At 42.2% G+C, this 26,540-nt stretch overlaps 1 protein-coding gene and 1 long non-coding RNA gene across 19 annotated transcripts in view; one reads left to right on the top strand and one right to left on the bottom strand.

Annotated features, from left to right (window-relative positions):
* The window catches only part of SETD5 (SET domain containing 5), a 79,951-nt gene extending 67,175 nt beyond the window's left edge, over positions 1 to 12,776 (bottom strand). For all 18 annotated transcript variants that reach the window (XR_012915316.1, XM_075998515.1, XM_075998513.1 and 15 more), the window contains exon 1: positions 12,625 to 12,776. The gene's annotated coding sequence lies outside the window, so the exon portion shown is untranslated. The remainder of the gene's footprint in view (positions 1 to 12,624) is intronic.
* Positions 12,777 to 13,040: 264 nt separating this feature from the next.
* LOC105869031 (uncharacterized) lies at positions 13,041 to 24,535 on the top strand. Its single transcript, XR_001152986.3, has 3 exons — positions 13,041 to 13,182; positions 19,783 to 19,995; positions 24,097 to 24,535. It is a non-coding gene; the product is annotated as an uncharacterized LOC105869031 (long non-coding RNA).
* The last annotated feature ends 2,005 nt before the right edge of the window (positions 24,536 to 26,540 follow it).

The following is a 26,540-nucleotide window of genomic DNA, read 5'->3' as shown; positions in this document are numbered from 1 at the left end:
CTGGTGGCATAACCACATAGAGAAGAATTATTATTCCAAGTGATTTTAAAATGCTGTAATGTGTACACAGCTGTGTGCCACATAATGACATTTTGGTCAAGTAGGGACCACCTATATGATAGTGGTCCCATAGTTATAATGGAGTTTCCCTATATAGGTGTACCATTTTTATCTTCTATGCCATATTTTTACTGTATCTTTTCTATGTTTAGGTATACAAATACTTATCATTGTGCCATAAATGCCTACAGGGTCCAGCACAGGTTTGAAGCTTAGGAGCAATAGGCTATACCTCCTAGGCTTGTGTAAGCACACTCTATGATGTCTACACAACAATGAAATCACCTAATGACACATGACTGTATCTCTAAGGGCAAAATAAAAAAAAAAAAAAATGAAAAAAGAAAACAAAACCCCACTTTCCAATAATCATATTGTTCTGTCACTTTAAAACTTTGTATATTGTGGTACAATGCAAAGAGAAATTACACTTATGCTAGTGGAAACTGATTATTTTTGGACATGAGACAAAGGATCAGGTTTACATAAAAATTCTGAATTTGAAATGGAAGTTAACAAGTACTAACAAATGATATTTTAAAAAAGAAATAAAACATTTTTTAGCTTTGTCCACTGAAAAGGTCTAGAAACAAGGACCAATCCAAGAGCAATGAACACTCCCAGCATCCAGTCTAAGAACCATTTCCAGGCAGGCGCGGTGGCTCACGCCTGTAATCCTAGCACTCTGGGAGGCTGAGGCAGGCGGATTGCTGGAGGTCAGGAGTTCAAAACCAACCTGAGCAAGAGCAAGACCCCGTCTCTACTATAAATAGAAAGAAATTAATTGGCCAACTGATATGTATAGAAAAAATTAACCGGGCATGGTGGCGCATGCCTGTAGTCCCAGCTACTCGGGAGGCTGAGGCAGAAGGATCGCTCGAGCCCAGGAGTTTGAGGTTGCTGTGAGCTAGGCTGACGCCACGGCACTCACTCTAGTTTGGACAACAAAGCGAGACTATGCCTCAAAAAATAAATAAATAAATAAATAAATAAATAGAACCATTTCCCATTAAAAGAAACCAGGGGAGTCCACTTGCTCAAGGCTTCTTGGGTGTGGCTCTGGGAAAAAAATTTAAAAAAGAAACCAGGGATTTTTGCAGAAATGATTCCAGGTTTGGGGCAAGAAATGTACAAAATTACCCTGGAATATCTTGTCATACTAGAAAGCAATGACACAAGAGAGGAAACTATTAAGAATGAATCAAACGAATCTAGGAGCCAAGAGCCAAAGGTAGGACAATCTGAATGTCAAAAATAGTAACTGTAAGAGACTGTCACATACCAAACATGTTTAAAACCAGGAGTACACAATACTACTACTTCATTCATCACCTTTGGAGGCTGCTAAATTGCCAATCCATTATTTTGAAAACCAGTAAATATGGGAGGGGTACACGACACAGACTTATCTTGCCTTTTGTGTGTAAACTGTATCTTAGAGTAGCCAAATGATAAAAAGGGGGGAGTACTGCAGACAATAAAAGAAGACAGGCATGAAGGAAATAATGAATCTAGGCCACTGATTCTCAAAACATGTGGTTTGAGAACCTCTCAAATCCTCTAGATTCTTCCAGAGGGTATGTGAGGTCTTCCCTTTTCTGACTATGTTATCTGTACTGGGCCAGATTTTCTTCAGTCTTCAACCAAAACAACTTATCACAACAAATTAAATGCAGAAGCAGTCACAAGAAAGCAGCTGTCTTCTATTAAAGTCAGATACTAAAGAGATTTGCACAAATGTAAAACAATGCCACTTTAAAAACACTGGGAACAGTTATTTTTTCATAAAAATCATTTTATGTATGTCAACAGGGTTTATTATTGTTATTTTTAAGTCAGTAACAATTTTTTTCTTGGTTTTAACATCTAATATGGTAAATCTCGATATAACCCACACAAATAAAAGCTCTTTGGAGTCTTCAGTTTTTAAGACCGGAAACACTAATATAGGTAATGAGTACCAACAGCTGCTTAACATGACATAGACTAATACAGCAGTCCCCAATCTTTTTGGCACCAGGGGCCATTTCATGGAAGGCAAATTTTCCAAGGGGGTGCGGGCTCAGGATGATTCAAGTGAAATACGTTTGTTGCGCAGTCAAACCCTTCTGCTAATACTAATACTTTGCAGCTGCTCCCCAGCACTACCATCACCGCCTCAGCTCCACCCCACGTCACCCAGGCACTAGATTACGAGAATAAGGCAACCCACCCCCTCCCCCCGCATGCGCAGTTTACAGCAGGGCTCTACAGTGGGTTTGCGCTCCCGTGGGATAGATCTGACGCCGCCGCAGACCGGACGGGAGGCGGGGCCCGCGCGGACGGGAGGCGGGGCCCGCGCGGACGGGAGGCGGGGCCCGCGCGGACGGGAGGCGGGGCCCGCGCGGCTGCGCCAGCAGCGGGGACGAGCTGCCGGCTGGAAACTCGGTCGGAGCTTCGCAGCTCCCCCTCCCACCGCGAGCCCGTCGGCTCCCCAACAGGCCACAGAGGTGGCCGGGTGTTGTGGGCCTCAAAGCTAACAAGTACCATGTAACTCTTAATGGAAGTACAAAGTACTACTGTAATTTATGCTCGCAACCTGATCTCTAATTTACATGACATACAGGGGTGGGCGGCTAGGCTGTGTAACAGTGCAATGTGTGAGATGATGATCCAACCTTCCAAATTCAAAGAGTAGGGACTCTACCAAACAACACATTTCTTCAGTAGGTATCCTACGTGGGAAAAAAGGAACTATAAATTAAAGACTTATATACATCAATCAACTGAAACATACGGACCTTATCTTGATGAAACGGAATCTTTCACACTAAACTCCAAAAGGGAATCAGTCTAGTCTTCGATTCCATTTTGCAGTATTTGAAATTTTTCATAATAAATTTTAAAATTAATCAAATCTACATGTTCTCCTTCCCTTACCACCAACCAAAAGGAAAAGGAATTTTAAAAACTATTCATTTGGAAATAAGGATTCAGAGAGGCAACTCCAGGATCATAAGAGCTCTATAAAGAAAAACTGGGTTGCTAGGTAGTGACTAAAAGTTCCACGATCCTCTATAATTACAGTAAGCATATAATTTATGGTCCAAACTAGGCCTTTCTGAGAGGGAAAGGGGCGCTATTACTAATTATGCTAGGACATAAACCAGAACCCTCTTAGAGAAAAGCAAGGCATTGCTATCTATGAAAGATTAAAATTTTTTTGGTCATTTTCACAAAAGGTATTCAACTCAATCCTCTGGGTAACTATTTTCCATAGTATTACAGAGTCAAGAAAAACAGGCATGCTACCAAAAAAAACCCTCTAACTTTTCATCTCTCTTGGCTGGTAAATAGTTTGTACATGGTTACTTCATAAAGTAGGATATGTTTATTTCTCCTCTTATTGCTCAGTGTACTCTGCAAACTTCCAGCCATTCCTTTTCATACCAACGGTTCAAGATAAACCACAGGAGGAAGGTTCTATCCACCTAGAGCCTTGCTTCTCTAAAAATACATTATCTTCCCATGGGACTTCACATGTGGCCTAGGGTTAAGCAAGGAAGAGTGGTATGGCTACTGCAACTTCTGAGCTCTATATGTTAGCACAATTTTCATTTTCTGGATTATTGTAATAGTAAACATCTGGTTTTAGTACTACTTACATAATGTACCACCAATAACGTGACTACTTGTTTAATCTGTGAATATTTTATGCTGCTTCATTTTTAAAGGTTTTTAAATAGTGGGTAAACTTTTTCAATGAAAGTAGCCCAAATATGAAAAAACAATTTAGTACAGACCCTACAATTTTTAGTCTCATCCTAATATGTGGACTGACACGTCAACCTACCCTTGTTTAGTTCTATTACTAAGCTATGACATTAAAGTTCTATTTGCCAGAAATAAAACTAAATTTGTCTGGAAATAACAAATATTTAAAAACGGACTTTTTAGACTTGCTCTTACATTTTCTCGGATCTGTTCTTCTTTTAAAAAGGTATTCCTCCTAATATTTTTCAAGCTGTGGGCATAAAGACATATCTACTTCCATGGCCATTGCAGTTTGCACAGTAGAAATTGAGAAAATGAAAATTTATACATTCATACAGCAATCTAATGCTACATTCAGCATGTAATCAATCACACTGCCTCAAAAGCCCTTCTCTTTGTTCTGTTTTAGGAGGTTGAACTAAAATAAAATTTTGTCTTTAGAACTAAAAGTTTCTTAAAAATGAGTCCTTTTGGATTCTACACCAAATGTTATCATAACAAATAACATTTATTTTTTAAATAACCATATCTTACTGTGGCTCTTCCCTGTCAATCTGGTTTCTCTTATAAAACAAATCAACTCTTAACAGCCTACATTAATAAAGGAAAATGTAACAAATGCAGAGACAGCCTTATTGCCAACAGGTCCTTCCAGGTTCTTCCTCGCAAGTAAAACCTTCCTTGGACACCAACAATGCTTAAACAGTTGATTATGAACTACAGATCATTCTCTTTCACAGAAACTAAAAAAAGTACAAACTGTGTACTTTTGGCATGCAGAGGTTGGTGGTAGGAAAAATATTTTTTTAATATAGGCCAAAGATCATAACAAGACAAATGAAAAAAGCCATGGGGTCAGGAAAAAAAAATCCAATAGCAAAAAAATTCCCTCATACAAAATGACAAATAATGGGTGAAAATATAAAACAACAAGACTCACTTTGGCTTTTATTAAAATTAACATGTCAACATTATTAAATATGCTTACACAATACTGGAACAGCCTAACCAGATCACAGTATCTAAGAATTATGAAATAATCGTCTTACTATATTCAGCAGTGCACACACCTTATTAGATTACTGAGTTTTGAGTCTTCAAATTTCAAGAGTGTGGAGGGGAAATTCTTAGCGTCAGGAGATAAATAAAATTTCTCATTTTAGAACTGGTGGTAGATTTAGATAAAGAAGGCTTGAAGAACATAAGCTGTGCAGTTTGTAGAAAGAACTCTGAGGCATGAAAAATTTATTTCCCAACAGCTATTTCACTTTCACTAAGGTAAAGGGTTAGTAAACATACATGAAAGTTTAAATTTTTAACCTTATTTTAGTCGTAAACCTGAGTTACACAAATTTATAATTTCTGATACAAATTGCAAATATTATCTACAGTTAGAGATTCCACTTTTCTTCAAGCTAATAATACTCATGGTGGCATCTGGTGGTAATCATGATTGTGTAAACAATGAAAATTAAATATGCTTAAAACATTACTGTCTGTAAGGCTAAGAATCTGAAATGGTTTATCCAGAAAGAAAGTGAAAAATACCAAAGTTATAAAATCTCTACCACTATACATTTTTAACAGGCCAAATTGTACTGTATTTAAGTACATATAAATAAACCCACAACTTAAGCATAATAAAAAATCAGATTAGACCATCCAATTTTCCCCCTTTGTCCTAGTTCCTTTTTTTTTTTCTGGGAAGAGGCGTTGTGGGATAATAATAGCAGGAAATAAGGTGGAGCAGCTGCACAGGCAAGACGAGGTACAGTGCTTGTGTTTCACCTCCACTCTAGCCTACTGCTGGCTAGATCTTATTAAAAATGAGATTAGCTGTTTGGAGAGCCAAAAGAGTTATCAAAACCTTTGGAATCAAGCTGTTGCCCCCTACTTTCACTTTTGCCAGGGACTTCTTAGGGCCTCTAGGTAATTCAGGTGATTGGAGCAAAAGAAGCCACGCTGAGCAGATTTATGATTATTTGAGAAGGGGAAAGGTGCAAAGGATATTTACTCTAATGCTAGCAATGTGTGTCTTAACACATGTAGAGAAAACTGGTATGGAGAGGAGCTTGACTAGATGGGTCCTATTTTAGTTCCAGAAATCTATGGAAATAATTCCATGTGAATGAATTATAAAGAGAAGCAATGACTACCCTAAATTTCTGCAGTGATATAAAATACAGCTCACTAAATTTTCTGTTTATGCTGTTGCTATTTTACTGAGGAGAAATGTCTAAGTAACCAACAGTAATGATAATTAGTTGCTCAAATTTCCTTTTTCAGGTCAAAATACATCATTACTGCCAAGATCATTATACATAAAAATATAATGTTAAGTGGCAACACATCCAGTTTTCTCTTACAGAGGAAAATGACACAAAACTTGGTCAGGTTTGCTTAATATTACAATGTGTACTAAAGTTGATTTTTTGCTTATTTGTTAGGTTAAAACATCTCTTCTTTGCTAATCCCTAAGAAGAAATCTGCATTCCCGTTTTCTTTATTGTTTCATGCAGTATGGAGAGAAGAGAAAAATTTAAGGCTAGGTTAATAACGTTGCAATACCAAGTAGAACATCAGCTGAAGCAACAGATGTGCTCTTAAAAAACTCAGTTCAAACCAATTATTTCTGAAAATCACATTCTCTTAAGACAGATTAAGTATTTAAAAGAACCTCATCATATATTCCTTTTTAAAGGAAGAATTCTTTTGCAATCCAATTAATTGCCATCTAATTTGTCCATGAACACAATTGTTTAACTTCTTTTTAAAGACCTGGCACAAAGCATTTATTTTAAACGTAACTAAAAATATTGAGAATACTGATCCTTTTTGCTTTAAAGGGCCAGATAACAGATCTCTTCCAACTCTATGATTCATATTAAGCCTAATACACTGTATACAACCACTTCACTTTGTGCTCAGCTGGGAGCAGAGCACAAATGTATCAAATAGGTTGCTCCTAAACTAAAAGGCGGGGGAAGCAATGTCCAGGGAATATCAGGCTCTCCAGGAAGTAGGGATGAAGCTGAAACCAAAAGTAGACTTTCTCCGGTTAGCATTTTACATGATGGTGACTCAACACATGGAATGCTATAAGGTGCTCTCTATCTTGCTGAAATAAAACTGGAGCTAACAATATGCAACTATTTCACACAGGGAAATAAATGATTCTTCATGTTTTGGTCTAATCCCAACCCAAGTAAACACACTGTATATACTGAAATGAGTTTTATTCAGACAGAATGTTCTTTTCCATTTCTTAATGAGAATTCAGCTGGCAGATGCAACAGAACTGGCCTATTCAGGAGGTGACTTGGACTTAGGAGGGCAGGGGAGTATGGATTTATTTTATTTTGACGTATACAAAGCTTTATCTTTTAATGTTTCCTTGGAAAAGAGGATGTATCTTTACCAGATATTCTGAAATATATCAAATTTGGGGTTAACAGTACATGGTTGGCACAAATTCAATAACTGAGTGGGAACTAAAAATGATTTCTTTAACTGTATGCCAAACTGAATAATCTCTCAGGGAAAAGAACCTCCTCCTCTTGCCTTTCCTACCTCCTGCCCCTCCCCCACTAACACTGCCTCCCTGCTGTGCAAAGAGCCCTTTGTCCTGCCCCGCACTTATCTAGCTGTTTGGCCATATTGACAGGCCTACAGAAGGCATAATAAGGGAGTCAGTCTGACATAAGCAGCTGGCAATTTGAAACAAAAATCTTCCTTCTCTACTCAGACCAAATCCTCCTGCAGAGGTCTTTGGCTCCTCCCATGCTTCTACCTATTTCTCAAACAGAGCAGCAAGAAATTCAGCATTTTCCCTCCATTAGGTAACACAAATCAAAAACTTGATTCCCCAGATAGAAACCAATTCTGTATGAATTTCTATAGCCACTGCTTTTTTGTGATTCCTAGCATAAGCTAAAAAAAAGCCAGCTCTGGGTGTGTATATGTAACTAACCGGGCTAAGGAAAAGATTCTTATTACTTCAATTTGCCATCAAAGCTCTGGGAATCCTCACACTGCAAGGAAGCCAGAAGAGCACAGAAGAGAAAGCAGCCCTACAATGGCAACAGACATATGCATCAGGCAAAACTGGCCAATAATCTTAGTGTTTTAAAAATATTAAGACATTATTTCAATATTCTAATAAGCAGAAAATTCCTTTTCCCTGTCTTCATATCAAAGATACTTAATGTGACCTTACATTAAATAAGGTATCCCCTCAGGTATTCAGCAAACAAAATCAATATGATGGAAAACTGAGTGAGGCAAGATGGGATTACAAATTCTTAGCTCAGTGAGGGCACATACAAAGTAGACTGAGACTCAGCTTCATTGTTCCTTTATTATAGCTCAGTTCCTTCATTTAGTGTTAAGAGTTTGAACACATTTTGTCCAAGTAAGAGAATTCTCTAACATGGTGCTTTCTAACAGGACCCCCCCCATGTTACTATCATTCACCTGATACACATACACACACACACACACACACGTAAATCACAGGGCAATTTTCACAAAACTGATTTAACAAAGTATGTACAGATAAGTGAAGGAAACAATATTCTTTTCACCGTTCATGTACTTCCCTGAATTCTAACCACGAGAGAAATAATCAATCATTACATCAAGTGAAAGGTTAAAATGCCATTTTATCACATCTTGGAATTTTTGACAGTAACGAATGTTACCAATCCCTGTCCATTATAGGTACATTATACTTATTTTCTAAGGAGTGCCACTGAAAGGATGTTTTAAATCAAATTACAAATGACTACAAGTTGTATTACTAAATATACATTATCTTACATATTTTGCAAAGTTTTATGTCTTAGAAAAATATCTCAAGAAATTTCCATTTTCAACCCCTGAAACATAATTTTTATATAAAATTCACTGCTAGGCCTTCCAATTTCAAATTAAACTGACAAATCACTGGGATTAAACCAGAGTTCAACAAAAAGTTATAAAAAATTTTTATTCTACTCATGATCCAGTTTTTCTGATAAGATGTATCCAATAATCACTGACTGTTGTGCACTATGGCCTAATGTTTCATATGTTATCTCAAAATAAAGCTAAAGTGGTTATCTGCACATCTGCATTGTGTACTTTGTTTTCCCATCCAAAGGCAAAAATGGAATAGCCATTCTCCCCAGAAAGGCTGGAATAATTTCAGAAACTAAGCCCCTGGACACAAAATAGTATCAAAACATATTAAAAATTCCAAGCATATTAGTTTCCTATGTAAAGGGCACCTATGATCCTTCAGAAAATGATTATATCAAGACCACAAAGGGTTCCAAACAGGAAATACAAGTAAAAATTACTTTATGTGGTAACTTTCATATTATGTAGTAATTTAAGCTAAAAACATTTATACCTCAAACCATAAAGAATGTCAAACAGCCAGTACAAGTGAAATCCTACTTATGTGATATGGCATCTTATATACATAATAGTAAGAATTAGAACCACTAAAGTATTAGCCATTAAAAGTTCTGTTTCATTGGTCTGCTTTTATCACTGGGAAATAAATGTGAGCCACATTTGTGAATGACAAAACTCATTTCCATTCTTTTTGGTTCCATGCCACAAATGCCAGAGTCATACTATAGACGTTTGTAGTATTTAAGAACATTTACACAAAATTGAAAAAATCAAAATTCTAAGGGAAGAAAGTATAGGATGCAAGAATCTTGGGGGGAAGAAACAACACATGGGCATATGTTAAGAACTATATGTAAGTGGTGGTATATTTGGGTGGTGGTTCTCCTTCAGGTATTTCCATACTCAACAGACCTTTCTGCTTAATCAGAGATCATCCTGACCGTTGAGGAGTTGTGGGGGAGGGGAGATGGCTCAGAGGGCATCTTCTCAGTATCCTGAACTAGACTTTCCATTTCTGCATATTCCTTCTGGTCTGTCCTACATTTCAGATGGAGCACCGCCAAAGATACACCCTTGTGATATCAGAAGACTATATCCAACGTATATGTAATGGATTAATTTTGTAAGTCAAACTCCAAAGAAAATATCTAATCTGGAGAAGTCTATTACTAATACAAAAATAACAAAGAAAATATTTATATTAGAAATCACTCCCCAAATGGTACCTCTTTAGAGTTTAATATTCCAAGTTTAGTAAAACACTTAGCAAAATATCTATTCAATAAGATAAATATGTCCTAATCAATGGAAAGAAGGAGACACACAATAAAAAAACCAAAATTGATTCACTGACTAAAGAGATGGTGGAAAACATGTCAGTTGCAGGAAAACAAAACAAACTAAAACTTATTTTTTCCCCAATCTGGTTCTCAGAAAGATTCTTAAATTCTTATTATTTTGGTTTTAAATGGATTCAAAAATTAAAACTCTAATGCAATCTTCAATCCTATCCAAGCACAAATCCCCAGGTAAAAACCAAAAACCTGCCAAAAAGGAAGTCTTTCACTATGATTCAGTTTCCAGATGCTGATATCCATAAATGGCTAGAAGGTTATGAATTGCTAATTCCCATCTCCCCACCAATAAAAGGCAAACCAGCTCAGCAGCGAAAATTCCCAGGAAAGCAAGGTTCCTTCTTAGTCCTAAAGCAGCCATCGCCTAAGTGCAGCTCCCTGCAGCCAACAGCATTAATGGACGCTGCACTGCTGTCCTTCCCTGGAGACAGAAGCCAGCACTACTCAAGCTTCTCACGTAGCAACCAGAGCTCCAGAGCCAGCAGCTGCTGCTGCCTTGTATACTCACCCTGTGATCTAACCCAAAGGAACAACCTTCTTTTTTACCCCACCCCCACTCCTTACACACTTTTTTTTTTTTTGGACCAGTGCTCCATGCCAGAAGGGCTGGAATTATGCTTTTAGAAAGAAACGATCCTGAGGTCACCCTTTAAACTAAGGTCGTTTATTATAAAAACCAACATTTACCAAATTCCAAATAACCATTTTAATTAAGCCAGCAATTTAGGAGTGAAGAATAAGCTTTGGTCTTTAGAAGGCCAATTTTCCAAGCACTCTGCAGTCGAATTTAAATTTGCAGCTAGAAACTAAGCTTGTGTCATGCCCTACCAAAGGACATAATTCATTTTTCTACACATAATGATAGTCTGAGTAAACCTTAAAGACTCTAATCCCATAACGGGCCAGAATTTTTGGCTACAGAATAAAAAAAAACAAAAAAAAAAAAACAACTAATGATCCTCCTGAGAAAACTGGAAGAAATCCATTAAAAAAAAATTTCCTGTGTCCTCCAAGAAAAACCTCCGATTATGCATTCTCTGCTTTAGTCCTAGTTCAGATTCCACAAATCTAAAATTACCAATTACAACCCTTCTCACAGTGACCTAAAAACATTAATATAAAATTAACCATCAAAAATAATTTTTTTTTCAAATAGGGAGTACGAACTATCTTGAAAAGCTCAGAACACTCAACTCAGCTAAATCCTGCCCAATCAAAAGTATGGCTATGTAACATCAGCCCAACAAAGAAATGTAAATATGACCTTGGTCACAAATATGTCATCTAAAAACTACTTGTTTAATCAAGTGATGAAGAAAAATTAGTAGAGAACATGGAGATTCTTTCAGCACCAGGAGCAACAAGAAAGAAAAAAAAAACTGGAGAAATGAACTTAAGTGTACAGACAAAAAGCCCAGCAAAACCCAGAGCTCTGGGCAAGAAATGAGTCCTGGCGAACACATTGCACAAGTAACATGAGAAAGCAGAAAATGCAGGTCATACAGGCACCCCTGACCCAGACCAGCAGGGCCGGCTGCAGCATCAGCACCCAGGAGAAAGACCACTTACGCCTAAGAAGTAAGACGAGCCCAAGGAGCTCTATAGAATAAATTAGCATAGAAGGGGTTTTCCCAACAGCTAAACTTTCCCTAACATGCGATTTACCTACTGGAAACCAGGGCTACTTCCCACCATTCACTTCACACCCCTGGCTGCTCGCACGCAGGAGGAAAGAATTCATAAAGGGTAAAAAGAAAAAAAAAAATCTCCTGCCTTTAAAAAGACGTTCTCAAAAGATCGCTCTCCACGCCCAAGGCAAAGAAAACGACAGTCTGGCTAGACTCCAGCCTCGAACCCTACAAATGCAGTGGGGGGACCAACCTCAGAGACACTGGGGGAGGGGTACAAGTCTGGGGGGGAGCCCGAGAATGAGAGGTCCGGGGGGTGGGGGTGGTGGCTAAGGCAACGTCTCCGAGGTGGGAAAAGGAAGCAGCCATCGGAGACAGGAGCCCAGGAACGAGAAGGGAGGAGGAAGAAGGCGCCAAGGATGGCCACGGAGGGGGGTTGGGGAGGGGTGGCGATCGCGGGGCCCCGAGAGCGGCCAGAGTTGTGTGTCACCGAGGCCGCGAGGATGGGGGTGCTGGGGAGTGGAGGGACCGAGGAGGGGGGGTAAGAAAGTATGCCCTTCCATTCCGGGAGGGAGGCAGCCCGAGGCCCGTCCCCGAGTGGGGAAAGGTAAACGTGCAGGGGGCAGATCCCAGGAAAAGGGGTGCAGAGGCGTGGGGGGAGGGGAGGCGTCCTGCCCCGGGAATGGTCCGGAAAGGGTCGCGGGCCGGACCACAGAGGGAACCCCGCTCCCCGGGAAACGGAGGTGCGACGCCGCGCGGGGGGTGGGAAGGGACAGCATCCTCCTCCTCCTCCTCCCGAGAGCCCCAGCAGAGCCAGGCCCGCACGACCCGGACAGGGGACGCGGAGGAGGTGACCCTGCCCTCCCCCCCCCACGCACACGCTGTGGCCCGACCGTGAGGGCCGGTCTCTGCGGCCGTCGGACCCTTACCTTGTCCCGGGCGCTTGCCGGGGCCCGGGCCCGCGCCGCGGCGCACGGCCCTCCCGGGAGGCGGCGGGACTCGAGTTAGGCCCGACGCGGCGCCGCCACGGCGTTTCCTGGCCGGGTAGGGCCCGTGCCCGTGCGGTGGGGGCGGGGGACCGGAAGGCGGAGCGAGCCGAAGGCGGGGAGGGGGAAGGGCCAAGGGGAAGGGGGGGCGGCACTACAGTGTTGGCGGACTGGCGGGACTGGGGCCGCGCGAGTCTCTCCTCCGCGCAGGCGGGCGGCGGCCGCCCCTCCCCCGGCGGCGGCGGCAGCGGCGGCGGCGGCGGCGGAGGCGGCAGCTCACTCAGCCCGCTGCCCGAGCGGAAACGCCACTGACCGCACGGGGATTCCCGGCGCCGGCGCCAGGGGCACCCGGGACACGCCCCCTCCCGCCGCGCTATTGGCCTCTCCGCCCACCGCCCTGCAGCCATTGGCCAGCTCGCCGCCAATCAACGGAAACCGCCGGGGCTGCCCAGAGAAGAGGCTGTGCTCTGGGGCTCCGGCTCCTCAGAGAGCTACGGCTAGGTAGGGGAGCGGAACTCTGGTGGGAGGGAGGTCTGACGGCTTGGGGGGATGGGTGGCGGAGGGGACCGACTGGTAGCTGAGGGGGGATTGCCTCGTCCGGCGGGAACACGGAGACATAACGTCGGTTACGCTGGGAGGGAAAGGGGTGGTCGGATGCGGGTCGGGAGGGAGGCCCGCCCTGCGGCAACCGGAGGGGGAGGGAGAAGGGAGCGGAAAATGCTCGAAACCGGACGGAGCCATGGCTCCCGCAGAGGGAGGAGCGCTTCCGGCTCACCTCTGGCCGCTGATTGGCCGCTTCTCCTCCCGCCGAGTGTGAAAACACAAATGGCGTATTCTGGTTGGAGCACAGCGCCTGTCAGTTACGGCCTCGGGCGTGCGCAGCCGCCTGGCGACGCTCGCGGTGCCCCCTGGGTGGAGCGGGTAGGTAGGTGGGGTGGGGAGAGCTGGCCGGGCGGGCGCGGTCCGCCTTCCGCGGCGGGGGAGGGGCGGGAGGGTCAGCGGGAGTACCTCCCGCGCGGGCGCTCCCCCGCCCTCCCCTTCTTCCTTCGGGGAAGACGGTTTGCCCGCCGCCTTCTCGGCCTCGGCCTCTGATTGGCTACAGAAGCCGAAGCCGGGAGACGGGCCCTTGCTATTGGCTGGGGTCCCAAGTGGGCGAGACCACTGCGCGGGCCCGGGCGGGGGGCGGCGGCGGTTGGTACGACCCGCTCTCCTCCCTGCGGCCCAGCGCCGCAGTGTCTGGCCCCGCGCCCCTGCGCAACGTGGCAGGAAGCGCGCGCGCTGGAGGCGGGGGCGGGCCGCTGGCCGAGGCTTCTGGGTGGTGGCTGCCGCGGCGCCGCCCCCGAGCGCCCGCCGCCGCCGGCAGGGCGAGGCCAGCCCGACCTGCTGCCGGCGCCCGTGGGGGCCGGCCGGCCGGTTTGGGGGCGGGGGGCGCCCGGTCCGGTCGGGTCGGCGCGAGCTGCGGCCCCGTGGCAGCCGCCCCGGAGGCGGCGGAAGAGGGCCACACCCTTCTGCGCAGGGGGAGGGGAGTGCTGCAGTACCTCGGAGGGAGTTTCTGCCGCCTCCCGCCTGCTAAGGACCGCCCTGGGCCTAGAAGAATCCCTGCCCCTCCCCCATTCCCCTCCCCTACTCCCCCGCCTCGTCATCGCCTCCACCTCCAGTCGCTTCTGGAGGATGGGCGGGATTCTCTGGCCTAGGCTTAGGGGCCAGCCTGGTGCCTGGGCGTTGTCCTGCAGGGCAGTTGAGCAGGTGTGAGATTGGAGTCCAAGATTTCTGTGTCTTCCCACGGACTTGAGCCTCCGTCTGTCGGGAAGTGATTATAATAGGGGTGGGGGAGGGAAATGGTTTTATGCAACGAGCCTGCATGCACCTTGTTAACTACTTGAGATCTTTTTTTTTTTTTTTTTGCTAGAGATGTAGGTGAATTAAGGCATACTCACCCCATTTGAGACGCTAAAATTTTGACCTTTGCTTGGGAACCCAGTGCTTCCTTCTCTTCCTCCACCTCCCTGCCTGCTCCTTTCTCCCTCTGCATCCCTGCCAGGCATCTTACAGCAGTTCTCACTCATACTTTGATCCCATTTTCCATTTGTTATACTTGCTCCTCCAGTTCTCAGATGAACCACTGGCTTTCTCCCTCTCCTGATCTTGGGTAACCTGATGAGTCATGAAACCAGACGGATTGGTTCCACCACAAATTAAGGCTTGAGCTGGGCATCGCTCAGCAATGCTTTTATTCTTTCCTGATGCACTTTCTTGAATGTTTTACCTAGGCTCTCGTTCTATCATTTTTCCTCGGCTGGGATTCTACACCCTGACTTTATTCACAGTCTGGATGACCTTGGCTACTGCTGTATTGAGAATTGGACCCGAGGTTCAGCAACATCTCCCTTTCTCCTTTGAATACCTGTAAATCTATTCCTTTATTTTTATTCTCATCAGTTAGTAACTGAGCTCAGATGGCTGTATGATAATAGCCTCCAAACCGCTGTCTCTGTCTCCAGTATAATTTTCCCATCTGTCTTACATGTTTCCAGGACAGTTGTCCCAAAGGAGAGATAGAGCATGAAAGTGACAGACGTACTTTATTACTGGTTCCTTACTGTTCACAGGATGAATTTTATCCTCAAGAATGTGATGCACAGGGTTCCTTGATAGGCTAATGTCAACAGCTTTTCTGTTGGTGACTCTTTTCCACATATACACACACAAACACTATGTGTCTACTCAAGTCACATTGAATTAATTGCTCTTTACCTAAATCACGGAGACATCATCATTTATCTTTGTAGGATGGTTTCTTCTTCGATGGTACCCCTGCTGTTGTGTACCCTTCAAGACTAAGATTCAGATGTCTTCTCCTCTGGTCTTGCCTTCTATGGTCTATGGTTCTATGAGCTCCCTATACAAAAAGTTGGCAGTGCTTTCTCCTGGCTGCTTAGCAGTTTGCATTTGCTTGAATCATAGCGTTTCTCAAATTGTCATTGCTGGCTTAAATAATCTTAACTATTCTGAGCTTCTTGGGGGTATAGTTTCTGATTGAGTCTTGTACTACTAAGCTCTTAGTATAGGCCTAGCCAGCCCTGAATAAAAGGGAGTGAGCAACATGTAAATGTCTTTGAGATTTTTTTATTCATTTTGACATTTGGAAAAGTGTCTGATGTGACTAAAAACTGAATTTTAATTTAAATTGCCACTGGACAGTGTAGTTACAGCCACAAACTTGTGTTTGTGTTGTGGGTTACAAAATACACATTGTTTTTTCTTTATACTCTATAGCAGTAAGGACATAATAGTTGGACATCTCTGGCCCATTGACTTATATTTTTTAACTACTTGTTTTTATGCTTAGCTGTATATAGCTAAAAGCTAAATCCAACAAACCATTACTAAAGATGAACCTGCCTTGGACAGCAGTGTGTTGAAAAAGCTAGTGTTGGTTAGTTTGGATTTTTTTTAGAATGTGTAATGAATTTTAGGAAGTGGGGTTTCATTAAACCGTAATGAAAGCTGCAGAATCAAAAGTCACAGAAGTTCAGTGAGAAAGGACTATATCTGATGCTGACTGAACCCTAAATTTTAGTCCTACAAAGTTTTCATTTTGGGGGAAAACTTAATCGTATCTTGAGTTACAGAAAATGATCACAAAGTAAACTTTATTCTGATGCAATATAAATTAATTTATATAATAAATTAAGGGTTAGTTTTTTTAACTTAAGTTTCTCCTTAGAATATGAGACCCTTAGGTCAGTGGTCTTCAAACCTTGGGTGTGCACAGCGACAGTTACCTTGTTATTCAGTGCAGATTCCCAGTCCGCTCAGATTCTGGACGCAGTCGGGGAAAGGAGGACTGCACAAGGACAGGCAGTAGAATTTGGTGTCTTTTCAACTTCTTCACTTGCTTACTGCAAACAGAGCTCCAGGGCTTTGGTGTGCCTGCTTACTTGACAAATGCTCACAACTTCAGAGGGACACCCTTCCGTGATACGTGTGTTCCTTCTACTTTATCCCTCAGTTTTTCCTCACTGAAGTGTTTTCTTTTTTGCCTTCCAAAATACTGGAAAACATTTCGAAAGGCAAAGAGGAATAGTAAATATTTTTGGAAACATGCCAGTCAGGTGGTTTTTCCTTTAAAAGGAACGTTAGGTTATTCGAAATATATATATATATATTTTAACAAGAAAAGTTCACCTCATTTTTCGTGTGTTTCTCCTGCTAAATTGCTTTCCTTAAGGGTACAATGATTTCAATCTCCAGTGCCGAAGCACAGATCTGGGAACTCTTGGTTTTGTTGGTTTATATATGAAGTTGGTTTTGAAATAGTAGTTAAGCCCACAAAGCCATAGAAATGGCTGCTTTTATGGAGAAACTTTAGGGTCATACCTATGTCTACTAATGTTCTGTTCATAGAGGAAACTGATGCCTCATGGTCTCTGAATACATGTGCCCACCATTCAGCTGTTCCTTAGTTTTCCTGTACCAACCATTGCAATTATCCTCTCCCTGTACCTTACTTCCTTGAGCTTTTTGTCTGTCTGAATGAACCAGCTACCTGTCTCGTTTTGAAGTAGTTCCATATTATTTCCTGTACGTAAGGGACAAAAATTTATTAAGTATATTAAACACTTGATTGAGAAAGTTGGCGAAAGTTTTGTGAGGACTTGTGATTTTTTTTTTTCTTTCACTTTGCAAAATTTGAACTATGTAAGGTTTCTTCCATATGTTTTTTGTGAATTGTAGGTTTGGTTTAATTGCATAAATATTTACAGCTGTTAATCCAAGTGGTAGGTCTCAGCATCACAAGAGTAAGACTTTTAGGCCGATACTAATTATAGAGCAAGCACCTTGTTCAGTCACAAATATGGGAGTCTGGGACTTGACTTTGCAGGTTGAGAACTTTTGATTTTGTTAATTTACCTAATTTACCTGGCATACTAGTTTATTTTAGATGACATACTTCTCTAGAAAGTTTTTTTCCTTGTGCATGACTGCCTGTTCTTGTTAGATTGGGTAAGAAATTGGCTTACGAGAGAACTGTTAGTATTGAATCAAATATTTAGGTTTATTAGATCGAGGCCAGTGTTAAACTTGATGAATTTTCCCACTCTGTTATGGAGTACACCTTGATAACGAGAGTCTATTAATATTTCTGCTTCTCTCGTTTTATCTCAGTAATAATTGCATTAAGTAATCCTGTTTCCAGCTTTTTTCCTAGAGTTCACCGTCATCACTGACCTTTTGTTTGTTCTGATACTTTGTCGCCCTTTGTTTTCTAGTTTAGGGGTTTTTGTTTTTTCTTTTTTAAATGGGTTTAAGATTGGCTCTTCTTGCTGACAGCATTAACACATTTTCAGGTCACGTTTATAGATTTGACTATTTTATCTCCTAACTAATACCAACTCTAGTGTATGGATTCTGGTCAATTGAGTCAACAGTCTTCGCAGTCTTTCCTCTTTTTACTTACCTTGGTTTAAAACCTGACCCCAGACTTTGAGGTATTGCTTACTGTGACAATGACAACATATTCTTGTGCATACTATGGGCAAAAGCTAATGGATAGGTAGAAGAAATGAACTAATTATAGTCATTGAGTGCCTTTTGTGTACAGAGTACTGTAGATGTGGTAGAAATAGCAAGAACTAGAATTAGAAGTGGTGCCTGAATTGCTGCAATCTCTTGATAAAACTTAAATGGATGAGGAGTTACTTCTTAAAAGTGAGCAAAGAAAAGTGGTTTCTACTGGTTAAGATGCTGTGAACATTGCTAAAATGACAACAAAGGATTTAGAATGTTACATACACTTAGTTTGAGAAAGCACTGGCAGGGCTTGAGGGAGCTGACTCTAATTTTGAAAGAAGTTCTGTCATGCTACAGAGAAGTCTTTGGTGAAAGGAAGTCACAAATTGATATGGTAAACCTCACTGTCTTAAGAAATTGCCAAAGACTTACTGACCTGCTGTAGCCACCATCCTGATGAGTCAGCAGCCATCAACACTGAGGCAAGACATTCCACCAGCAAAAAGATTGTAGCTTGCAGAAAGCTCAGGTGGTCATTAGCATTTTTTAGCAATAAGGTGTTTTTCAATTAGACATACTGCTGTTGCACACTTAATAGACTACAGCACAGTGTAACCATAACTTTTCTGTGCACTGGGAAAGCAACAAATTTGTGTGACTTGCTTTTACTGTGATGGTCTGGAATTGAACCTATAATATCTCCGGGGTATGCTTGTATATTTAGTGTGGCTCTATATATAAAACCCTATTTTACAGAGTAGGAAACTTTGGCTCAGTGAGGTTGAGCAATTTTCTCATATATAACATCAACAGATTCAGGGCTGACGATTTGAACTGTGGTCTGACAGTTGGTATTCCACATCAGCTTGTAGTGCTACCTTTACCTCATGGAAACATTCTTTTTTTTTTTTTTTTTTTTTTGAGACAGAGTCTCACTTTGTTGTCCAGGCTAGAGTGAGTGCCGTGGCGTCAGCCTAGCTCACAGCAACCTCAAACTCCTGGGCTTGAGTGATCCTTCTGCCTCAGCCTCCCGAGTAGCTGGGACTACAGGCATGCGCCACCATGCCCGGCTAATTTTTTATATATATATCAGTTGGCCAATTAATTTCTTTCTATTTATAGTAGAGACGGGGTCTCGCTCTTGCTCAGGCTGGTTTTGAACTCCTGACCTTGAGCAATCCGCCCGCCTCGGCCTCCCAAGAGCTAGGATTACAGGCGTGAGCCACAGCGCCCGGCCTTCATGGAAACATTCTTTTAGGAGGTTTAATCTGGCTGCAGGATACAGCATGGATTATAGGGATGGAGAGATTTGGAAACAGAGAGACTGTTTAGGAGGTTCTTTTAACAGTAATCCAGACATGAAGTGATGAAATCTGGCCTAAGAGTGATGGAAAGGAAGTTAAAGGGTTCAGTGACCGAATTTCAGTCACTGAGCAGGGAGGAGGGTCTCAGAACATTGCTTCTCAAGGAAGCCTTTCCTGGTGCCCTCACCCTCCTGCATCGAGCTCCCCATGTGAGTGCTGTCGCTGCGCTTCTCAAATGATAATTGAATTAGTGATGTGTAATTTTGTTTGCCTACTTCTTTAGGTTGCTACTTGAGGGAAGGACAATGCTTGCTTATGGCTGTTTCCCTATTGCCAAAGGACAAGGAGGTCTTCGAGGTCAAAACTGTTTTCACACTAGCAAGATGTTTGCCTTTTCCACTCATTCCTGCAAGTGTACAGAGGCTACATGATGCGCAGTGACAGCCTTGATGTTAATGAATGGTGCTGCATGTTCTTGACTTTTCTAAGGGGGTGGGTAAGTTGAGGTATACATATTTGTTTTTAGAAGTTCTTTTATAGTTTTGGTTTTTCCTTCCATTCCCCGCCTTTTTAGAAATTAACTTGCCTTTTTTAGGTTATACTTTCTATAATCTCTGCATCCTCAATATCATGCAATTATTATTTTAAAAATCATGTAGTTGTCATTGTGGCTAAGCATAAATATAAGTGTATTTCGTTGTCTTGTTAAGTATTTTCCCAAAACTTCTAAATTTCAAAGTTTTAACTACAACTTACTGTAGATTTTAAGAACTTTTTTCTAAAATAAATTTATATTTTTCTCGTATTTAACACATTTACCGCCACACTAGAAAAAAAATTTTTTTTCCCTTGGGGCCATGGTGTTTTATTGTGAAAATAAAAACTTATTAATGAAAATTTTGATGAAAAATTTGTTATTTTTTTTCTGTGCATGAGTTATATGAAACTAGAATCAATTTTTACACTGCACACCACATGAGTTTCGACTTACAAAGTACGTACTGAATTTGTTTATGAGAATGGAGTCTCTTATCATTCCGCAGGTATTTAGTTGTGCTGGAGTGGCCTTGGGTGGTCCTGGAGGATGACCTCTGAATCATACCCCTGATCATGTGCGACAGTATCATACTGTCATCAGATTCGTTCAAGGGGAAATGCACAACCGGAAGTTACAGTGGTTGGAGAACACAGGCCAGCACGTGTGGCGTGCCTGGGTGGGCCTGCTGAGCAGGGAGACAGGAGGTGGGGAGACGTGCTGATTGACAGTGAAAACAACGAGCAGAGGTTGCACGGCACACGGGCAGCCATGGACCTTCCTGCCCGGCCACCAGTCCTACTTTAGCTTTTGTGACCAGGGCTGTGATCGTCATAGAAGTTTATTTGCGTTTTTCGTTCTCAAGAGAAAATGTCTAGAGTAGATGAGCATAAGGAATTGTTGGAGGAAATAGCGAACGAAGGTCTGGACAAGAGCAATGACGGTGTTGATCTGTTCAGGGGTGATTCAGAGGAGTGGCGTCCTGGCGGAGACGGGACAATCTGATAGTAGTTGAAGCCCACCGAGGAAAGCTAGAACATTACATGCAGGTCTTTCCAGTGGGGAAGGTTGCTCAAAATCTATTACTGAAACAAACAAAGTGGTTGTAGCAGATTTCAGTGAGAGTGATTCTTCATCAGATGTTTCTAAAGAACCTACAGTGACCAGTGTAAGTTCTCTAACCTGGGGTCCAGTTTCAGGAAGTAACATGAAGATTTTTGACTTTGTTGAATATAACCCTGGTGTTCCAACCAAAATTGCAATCAATATCCATGAAAAAACACTTTATGATTTTTTCAAATTCTTCATAACAGATGATGTTATTGACTACATGGTAAAGGAAACTAGTATCTACGTTGTGTAAAGTCAGACCCCACCCCCAACTAAAAGAGTGGTATGATGTTTTCAAGAAATGGAACGACTTTTGGGAGTATAGTTTTGGAAGATCCAGCCACTTCTTGATTGTCGTCTTGAAAGGTTTAAGTTTGCTGTAGTTCCAGATGACAAAATATGTATTGATGAAACAATGCTGCCATTTCGTGGACGTTTGAGTTTTATACAGTACATACAAAAAAAAAAAGTGCCATAAAGTTGGTATAAAACTTTTCAAACTTTGCCTAAAAGATGGTTACACCTGGAATGTGAAAATTTATTGTGGGAAGGAAGCAAGATCTGGCATTTCTGTTTCATCCTCAGTTGTCGTGAAGTAGTAAAAGGTTTACGAGGTGGTGGACGTGTTTTATGCACTGACGACACCACACCAGCAGCCACCCAGCTCATCAGCTCCCCGTGTGCCCTGCACGTCTGTGGGCACACCGAGGAGTAACAGGAAGCTAAACCTGCCAGATGCAGTGAAGGCGGAGCTGAACAAGAGCGAGGGAATTGCTCGAGAGACATCCTCCTCAAATGGAAGGATGAGAGAGACATGCTGATGCTGAATGCTATGCATGGCGAAAACCAGGCGTCCTCAAACTGCAGCCCTTGGGCCACATGCAGCCCACCTAGCACATTTATCCAGCCCACCAGGTGTCTTTGCCACCACTGCCTGTCCTGCTTAGCAGCCAACTCGTACCAGGCCCACAGTGTACACTCTCCAGCAGTCTGAGGGACAGTGAACTGGCCCTCTGTTTAAAAAGTTTGAGGACCCCTGGCAAAGACACTAAAGCAGCTGAAATAAGAAAAGGTGTTGCGGAAAACCACATATGATCACAGATTATCATCAAAGGCGTTCATGGGGCCAGGTGTGGTGGCTCACGCCTGTAATCCTAGCACTCTGGGAGGCCAAGGCGGGCAGATCATTTGAGCTCCAGAGTTCTAGACCAGCCTGAGCAAGAGCGAGACCCCATCCCTACTAAAAATACAAAGAAATTAGCTGAACAACTAAGAATATGTACAGAAAAAAAAATTAGCCACGCACGGTGGCACATGCCTGTAGTCCTAGCTACTCGGGAGGCTGAGGCAGGAGGATGGCTTGAGCCCAGGAGTTGGAGGTTGCTGTGAGCTAGGCTGATGCCACGGTACTCTAGCCCGGGCAACGGAGTGAGACTGTCTAAAAAAAAAAAAAAAAAGAGGCTTTCATTGACCTTGACCTCTCATACCAAATGAAATCATTCATGTTCTTTGAGATGTGGTATAAAGTGGTTCAAAAAATTAGTAGTAGAACTAATCACAGGACCAGCTTTGGTGAACTCGCTTGTTCTCTACAGAGCTGTGAACAAAAAGATCTCTATCATAAAATTCAAAGAACAAGTTTGCCTAAAACTTCTCCAGACAGATGAGACACCTACTGCAGTGCCACCCCTCCCGTTGCCATCTGTGACTTGTTCTCTCACGAACATGGGCTCTGCCAGAAGATGTACTGCGTGTACGACAGAACACAGCTGAGAAAGGACGTGGATATGCCATGAAAAGATGTAAATAGACAGCATGGAAATGCAGCAAATGTAATGTGTACTTTTGTGTAGAATGCTTTTTCCTAAAACATACACCAATAAAAAAGTAATATAAAAACTTGAAGCCGGGCGCTCACACCTGTAATCCTAGTACTCTGGGAGGCTGAGGCGGGCCGATTGCTCAAGGTCAGGAGTTCAAGACCAGCCTGAGCAAGAGCAAGACCCCGTCTCCACTAAAAATAGAAATTAATTGACCAAAAATTAGCCAGGCATTGGTGGTGCATGCCTGTAATCCCAGCTACTCGGGAGGCTGAGGCAGGAGGATCACTTGAGCCCAGGAGTTGGAGGTTGCTGTAAGCTAGGCTGACTCCATAGCACTCTAGCCTGGACAACAGAGTGAGACTGTCTCAAAAAAAAAAAAAAAGAAAAAGAAAACTTGAAAATTAGTAACATAAAAAGTAATGTGAAAACTTGAAAAATAGTTCATAAGGGTAAAGTGTTGTTCTTGACTTGTCAGGCTTAAGTATAATTTAATAAGAATGTTGAATTAGATTTCACAAACCAACTGCAGGGTTTTGCCCAAGGGCCGCCTGTCATATAACGGGTATGCTGTCGTATGGCAGCATGAGTTGCCTTGGCACCGTGTGGCTCCCAAGGTAGAAAGATGTATGCTTCATGAGGCCCAGGGCTTAAAATCAGCATCAATTAAATGCAACTCAAGTGGCAGTTAATGTGTTAAGAATGGATCATTGGCTTAAAGATAAGACTACTTCTCTTTACCTACTTCTCATCTATGTTTAAAAATGCCAAAAAATAACCAAGATTGTCTCTGGAAGGAAGGATTGGCTCAAACTGTAAGAAATGAAAATAATGAAAGCTAACATTACAGGTTTTCAAAACAGAAATGGATAACCTACTGAAGCATCTTAAAGGATAAGTTAACTAACTGTTATATTGGTTGGAGAAACACAAAATAGCTGAGAAATTTGTGTTCACTCTGCTGAATGAAAAGTAGATCACAGTCGTGCCACTTTTGAATGATACAGCTAGTCATTGAAGATTTATGTGCAGACACAAACTGAGTTAGTATCTCATTTAAGTACTTAATACAATGTAAATCATTGCTACACTGTTTATTTGTATTATTGTATCTTCTATTTTTTCCGTATAGTTTCGATCCACAGTTGGTTGGATCCACAGATGGGGAACCTGAGTACATGGAAATGGCTGAGTCTGTAAATGTGGCTGGACTTCCTACGCTGACTTGGACTTGCCATGCATTAGCGTGAGCTAATCAAATATACTCTTATGTGACAGCTTGGCAACAGACAGAACATGTCCTGAAATAGTCCAAGTGTGGAATACATTTGTTAATCTCATGGTGTATCTTAAACAACTATACATTGACTTCTGGATTAGTGGTGAAACTGCAATAGTGGGGAAAACTTGAACCTTGCACAGATCACGGCAGTGGAATCAAACTAGAAGTTATTCTTCACAGTCATGCATTTTACGTGTAAAATTCCTCAAAAAGAAAAAGCTAGTTTTACCTTAAAATATCCTTGTGAAAGCAGTAAAATTATTTTGTTAAATAAATCAATTGTATTATATTGGTTGGAGAATACCTAACTTTTTAATGTGAGTGATGGAATGAAAAGTGTGCATGAAGTTAAGATGGTTGTCAAACTGAGTCACCTACTATTTTCTTGGACCTTAATTTTTACCTGAAGGAATGACAAATTTTGTTTATTCAAAGTTAGCTGTTGGCCATTTTCTCAAATATGAAGGAGGTGAACCTGTCAAGGAAAACAACTAACACCAATAGTCAATGATAAAATCTACACTTTGAAGTGAAAAATCAGAATTTGGGGAAAACTTGTGTCTACGATTAGGAACTTGACAGCTTCCTGATACCTTTTTTAAGAGATAGTGATGCTGATGAATATGATATTTTTAGTATTAAGTTTTTTGTTTTAATTTCTAATATGATAAAACATTGGTAAACAAAGGCATTTAAGGCCCTCAATTTTTAAGAACATAAGGGATTCCAAAGCCAGTAACTGAGAAAAATGGCAGCTCTAGCACAATACACACAATAAACACTGAAAACCTATCAAATGACTGGATGGAGTTAAAAATGACTCCCAGTATTAAACCTGGATGACTAAGAAAATGGGTATGGTAGGACACGGAGCAGGTTTTAATGAAGAAAAGAATGTTCATGTTGAATTTTAGGTGGAATATATAAAACAAACTATAGTAGGCAGTTGGAAATAGAGAATTTGGGCTTGAGGTAAAACAAGATACCAAAAGGATTTCTCCTTTCTGTTGAAAAGTTGTTTCTACCATAACTTAAGTGAATAGTTGTAACATCACCACTGGTTAGGAGAGATGTTAGCCCGGGACAGAGGTATAAAGGGTTGAGCATGTCAGCACGTCCAGCCCCCTGACCGTGTGTCACCTCGGGACTAGAGTCCCCACCAGCAAGAAGACTCTCGATAGATCTGGCCCCTTGACTGGACTTCTCAGCCCCCATAACTCTAAAATAAATTTCTTTGTATGCGTTAAGAGTACAAAGGAGGCCGGGCGCGGTGGCTCACGCCTGTAATCCTAGCACTCTGGAAGGCCGAGGCGGGTGGATTGCTCGAGGTCAGGAGTTCAAAACCAGCCTGAGCAAGACCCCGTCTCTACCAAAATATAGAAAGAAATTAATTGACTAACTAAAAATATATATACAAAAAAAATTAGCCGGGCATGGTGGCGCATGCCTGTAGTCCCAGCTACTCGGGAGGCTGAGGCAGGAGGATCGCTGAGCCCAGGAGATTGAGGTTGCTGTGAGCCAGGCTGACACCACGGCACTCATTCTAGCCTGGGCAAGAAAGTGAGACTCTGTCTCAAAAAAAAAAAAAAAAAAAGAGTACAAAGGAGATGGCTGGATGCGGTGGCTCATACCTGTAATCCCAGCACTCTGGGAGGCTGAGGTGGCTGGATTGCTTGATGTCAGGAGTTAAGAACCAGCCTGAGCAACAGTGAGAACCTGTCTCTACTATAAATAGAAATTAATCGGCCAACTGATATATATAGAAAAAATTAGCCGGGCATGGTGGTGCACGCCTGTAGTCCCAGCTACTCGGGAGGCTGAGGCAGGAGGATTGCTTGAGCCCAGGAGTTTGAGGTTGCTGTGAGCGAGGCTGACGCCACGGCACTCACTCTAGCCTGGGCAACAAAGCGAGACTCTGTCTCAAAAAAAAAAAAAAAAGAGTACAAAGGAGTAACAGGGTAAGGCCTGTTATAAACAATGGGCTGTGTTGTTTTCACATTGTGGAATATACATTTTTAAATTTGGTATGCAGACCTGTATATATATATGGTGTTTCTCCTGAACTTTTTAATGTACTGAACAAGGTAAAGTAATTAAATTTTATTTTTTTCTCATAGAATTTGCAAACTTTTACCATATCCTCACTGAACCTCACATGACATGTAACATGAACTTCTTGTAATAGAAAGGGCTATGTTGAGAATAAGGATATCTCCTTTTTTTTTAAGGTGTATTTACTTTTATTGCAAAACGTCCTTAAAGGTTAACTAATCGTGAAGACACATCAGAGCGGG

This window comes from Microcebus murinus, chromosome 28 (assembly GCF_040939455.1).
Source record: "Microcebus murinus isolate Inina chromosome 28, M.murinus_Inina_mat1.0, whole genome shotgun sequence".
Lineage (NCBI taxonomy): Eukaryota > Metazoa > Chordata > Mammalia > Primates > Cheirogaleidae > Microcebus > Microcebus murinus.
Note: the sequence above shows the minus strand (reverse complement) of the source record. Positions and strands in the feature narration are given on the sequence as shown.